We start from the raw sequence: 5061 nt of genomic DNA, 5'->3' as shown, positions 1-5061 counted from the left end.
CGGGCCGCCGCCCTGAGCGGGGTCTTCGCATACCACTCCCGGGAGGTAACTGCCTTTTTAAGAGCCTTGGTCTCGAGTTTCAACTGCTTAGAGTGAACGGACATTTCCGCTTCCTGTTCAATTCGCACTTACAGGGTGACCCCATCTTCCTACCGGCTTCCTCAGAGGAGTGAAAGCCCGGGCGGGCGCCCAACCATCCCGGCCGTGCCGTGTCGCCGTTCCCCCTCAGGGCGGTCTTGCTCAGTAGGACCGGAGGTGCTCCAAGGGGCTCTCTGGAGTTTTCCAAAAGGAACTCTTGGGTCCTCCGGCACGCTCTCCCTACCCAGCAGACACCAGTGTCCCAGGGCGGTTTGGCAACGTCCTCTCTCAGCCGCGCTCTGCCAACGCCTCCTCCCCGCTAGCGGTTCCCGTCTGAGTAACGTTTTGCACAGCAGATGGTTTCATTATTATTATTATTATTATTATTATTATTATTATTATTATTATTTTCTTTTTTTAGAGAGAGAGATTTTTGCTATAGGGCATGTGTATTTGCCAAAGAGAGAGAGGGAGAGAGAAAGCGAGAAATCACCCCCCGGGGGATGACCACACAACAATCCCTTCTCATCCATTCTCCTCTTGGGATTTTCGGCACGCACACACACACATGAGTTTTAAGCTGCCAGGTCCTGGACTCGAACCATGGTCCACTACGTGTTAAGTCTAGTCCATAACCATTATGCCATCTGATGGTCCCAAGAAGTTTTTAATTTTAATAAAGTCCAACTTGGCATTTCCCTTTCACGGATGTTGGTGTTGTACCCAAAAACTCACTGCAAAGCCAACCTCATGCAGACTTTCTTCTCCACTTTCATCAGCATCCACTTTACACATAGGCCGATGGCCCACACTCAGTTAACTTTTGTGTAAGGTGCGAAACCCACGTCTCGGTTCATCTCTTCTGCACGCCCAAGTTCCCCACATCGCATGTCAGAAAGGCTGGCTCCCGCGCTGGCTGCCTCCGCCCCTCTGTGCAGAGCGTGAGTTCCTCGGGGTGGTCCGTTCTGGGCCTTCCATGCGCTGATGTACCTTCTCCTCCTTCCCCACAGCTCGCCGTGGGGTTACCGTGGGTCAGCGCATGTCTTGAACCTGGGCGGGGCCCGTTCTCCAGCCTCGTTCTGATCCGTGCTGGCCTCTCGGGGTCCTTTGCCACCCACGTGGCTCCGCATTGGTGTGCTGGTGTCCACAAGGAACACTGTGAACTGACTCGGGGCTGATGGAAGAGGCCAGTCACGCTCTCTATCTTCAGCACGCATGGGACTGGGAAGAACTCAAAAACCCGTGGCTTTTTTTTGAGAGACCATCTCCCTACCGGCTTCCTCAGAGGAGTGAAAGCCCGGGCGGGCGCCCAACCATCCCGGCCGTGCCGTGTCGCCGTTCCCCCTCAGGGCGGTCTTGCTCAGTAGGACCGGAGGTGCTCCAAGGGGCTCTCTGGAGTTTTCCAAAAGGAACTCTTGGGTCCTCCGGCACGCTCTCCCTACCCAGCAGACACCAGTGTCCCAGGGCGGTTTGGCAACGTCCTCTCTCAGCCGCGCTCTGCCAACGCCTCCTCCCCGCTAGCGGTTCCCGTCTGAGTAACGTTTTGCACAGCAGATGCTTTCATTATTATTATTATTATTATTATTATTATTATTATTATTATTATTTTCTTTTTTTAGAGAGAGAGATTTTTGCTATAGGGCATGTGTATTTGCCAAAGAGAGAGAGGGAGAGAGAAAGCGAGAAATCACCCCCCGGGGGATGACCACACAACAATCCCTTCTCATCCATTCTCCTCTTGGGATTTTCGGCACGCACACACACACATGAGTTTTAAGCTGCCAGGTCCTGGACTCGAACCATGGTCCACTACGTGTTAAGTCTAGTCCATAACCATTATGCCATCTGATGGTCCCAAGAAGTTTTTAATTTTAATAAAGTCCAACTTGGCATTTCCCTTTCACGGATGTTGGTGTTGTACCCAAAAACTCACTGCAAAGCCAACCTCATGCAGACTTTCTTCTCCACTTTCATCAGCATCCACTTTACACATAGGCCGATGGCCCACACTCAGTTAACTTTTGTGTAAGGTGCGAAACCCACGTCTCGGTTCATCTCTTCTGCACGCCCAAGTTCCCCACATCGCATGTCAGAAAGGCTGGCTCCCGCGCTGGCTGCCTCCGCCCCTCTGTGCAGAGCGTGAGTTCCTCGGGGTGGTCCGTTCTGGGCCTTCCATGCGCTGATGTACCTTCTCCTCCTTCCCCACAGCTCGCCGTGGGGTTACCGTGGGTCAGCGCATGTCTTGAACCTGGGCGGGGCCCGTTCTCCAGCCTCGTTCTGATCCGTGCTGGCCTCTCGGGGTCCTTTGCCACCCATGTGGCTCCGCATTGGTGTGCTGGTGTCCACAAGGAACACTGTGAACTGACTCGGGGCTGATGGAAGAGGCCAGTCACACTCTCTATCTTCAGCACGCATGGGACTGGGAAGAACTCAAAAACCCGTGGCTTTTTTTTGAGAGAGATTTTTGCTATAGGGTGTGTGTGCTTACCAGAGAGACAGAAAGCGAGAAATCATCCCTCAGGGGGATGGCCATGCCACAATCCCTTGTCCTCCACTCTCCTCTCGGGGTTTTGGGCACGCACGCACATGCACCCAGTCTGAGTTTTAAATCACCGGGTCCAGGACTCGAATTGCAGTCGGCCGTGTGGCAGTCCAGCGACGTAGCATTACACCGCCTGCTGGTCCCAGCACTGGGCACGTCCCCCGAGACCGTGACTGCCTTCCCACTTCCTTGGCTCTTCCTCGATCGTCTCATCTGAGTTTTATGGCTTCCCTTAAACACGCCCTGCCCGTATTTTGCTTATACCTCAATGTGAGACCTACCCGGGCAGCCCGAAGGGGTGAGGAGAGTGACTGAGTTTTGTGCTCGGCAGCTCTGCTGTAAGTCTTCCTAAGTCCTGAGAGCTCTGTCATCAGTGGGGTCTCTGGGACTCTCTCCCTAGACTGGCAGCCCGTGAAGGCGGCACGGTCAGCCCCACCCAGTACCTCCCTCCACCCCCGGTGCAGCAGCAGCCGGCTCTCGATTGGCGGGGTGGACGCCAGGGGTCCCTGTCCTGGTCACCTGTCTTTCCCACCTGGCTCAGTGCAGAGGCCGGCTGGGCCAACTGTGTCGCGCTTCCTTGTCAAGCTGAGGAGATTCCCCTTATTCCTAGTTAGCTGAGTTTTTCACGTTTTCAATCATGAACGGGAACTGGAACTTGTCAAAAAAGCCTTCTCTGTATTTACCAACATGATCAAGTGACTTTTTTAATCCGCAGATGTGAAGGGTCACGTTAACTGATTGTTGAGTACTCAGGACGAGTCTCACCTGGCCACGGTGTAGAACTGACGTCAAATACTGAACCAGCCCGTGCACGGGTGACGTGGTGTGCTCTTTCTCCCACGTGGCTGAGTTCCATTTGCTAATGCTTCCTAGAGTGTGCGCCCGTGCTCATGAGAACACGAGTCTGTCACGCTGCCTCTGACCCTTCCTCTCCTGAGCTGCCAGGGTGCACGTGCGCTTGCTGGAGAGCGGTGGGTGGGCGGGGCGAGCAGCCTCTGTGAAGCATGGCCACGCACAGTCCCTTCTCCCATTCCACTCCGCACTGATACGCCATGTACCGAGGGTCAGATAAAACAAGGGTGAGCTTGTCCCACACGCCAGGGCTGCAAATCGCTAACAGCGAGCCAGGGACACTCTACTTGTGTCCAGGGAGCTGCAACCATCTGGCCTGGACATGTGGCCACAGCAGAGGGGACACTGACCTATCAGGTGTCCAGGCCACCTGCTCCGACACAACCAGCCGTGGCACCATCCAGGAGCTCCAGTCTGGAGGCCTCGGCACGGAACACAGCGGTTTCCCTCTGCAGGGAGCTGAGGGAGGCAGCCCGCTCGCTGTGCCAGGCACCGCGTGGTGCTGACAGACGGGCAGCGCCCCACGTGTGCACACAGGCTCTCTGTCCCTGGGCTGGAAGGTTTTGTCAGCACATGAGCTCCATGTCCCATGGCCCACCTGTCCCTCTGAGTGAGCCACTCCCTGGTTCTCTTCCTCTCCGGGTGTGTGGTCACCAGGGAACACGGGGCCTGCTGTCCCTGTGGTCATAGGCAGGGGACGACCATGGGAGGAAAGCCTAGGCTGAGCTTCTCTGCCCGCAGTGGGGTGTGAAATGAAGCATCGGGACACCACCCTGGGCCTCGGCAGCTCTGAGCCGAAGCTGCACTGGAGCCACGGTGAACCCAGGGGATGCCCGGACAGAGGGACGCCAGGACACGGTCTCCAGGGAGTCAGGGTTTCTACTTCATCTGTGACGGCACATGGGACATAAAAAGGGGATGGCACCCAACCTCCGGCTTACAGACGCCAGAAAAGAGGGGCTGCGGCCAGAAAGGGCACCAGGAAAGGACACCGTGGCCAGGGCTCGGCCACCTGCCGTGGCGTGGCACACTGTGTGCTGGACCCATGTCTTCCCGAGCAGCTGGGAACCAGCAAGACAGTGGACTCGAGGGCACTTATGCAGCCTGCGGGACACAGCTGAGCTCTCCCCTCCAGGGACCACAGTCACGTCTCATGAGCAAGGCGTGGACGGCCGCACCGCTGAGCTGGTGTTCATTCTGTGGCTCCCTGAGGCGAAGCTGCGGACCCAGGCGTGGGCAGGGACTGAGGCTGCACGTCCCAGTGTGGCGGGGCGAGGGGCCAGCGAGCAGCACCCCATCCCGAAGCCAGATCCCCGGACATCCCACTGCTGAGTGCACACAGCCTCGCGGGATCCTGGTGTGGCCAGAAGGAAGGATGAGGCCACGCCAGGCACAGACGTCCTGGCCCCCTCCCTGACACTGCCCAGCATGTCTGCTTCAAATGGCAAAGGCAGTGCCCCCGCCGCGGCCCCAGGTAAGGGAGGTCGGCCCCTGCTCACGGCAGCCTCACACCCGCCCAGTGAGCTCACGGCCCTTCCCCTGGGCACAGGCGTCCAGGCACGGGAGACGCTGGGACCGGCAGCCCTTCT

General features: G+C 57.2%; 1 protein-coding gene across 1 annotated transcript in view; it reads right to left on the bottom strand.

The window, feature by feature from the left end:
- ATP11A (ATPase phospholipid transporting 11A) overlaps positions 1 to 5061 on the bottom strand; it is a 146159-nt gene that overhangs the window by 67642 nt on the left and 73456 nt on the right. The window lies entirely within an intron of this gene.

The sequence above is a fragment of the Tupaia chinensis genome, unplaced genomic scaffold (genome assembly GCF_000334495.1).
Source record: "Tupaia chinensis unplaced genomic scaffold, TupChi_1.0 Scaffold000644_1, whole genome shotgun sequence".
NCBI lineage: Eukaryota > Metazoa > Chordata > Mammalia > Scandentia > Tupaiidae > Tupaia > Tupaia belangeri.
Note: the sequence above shows the minus strand (reverse complement) of the source record. Positions and strands in the feature narration are given on the sequence as shown.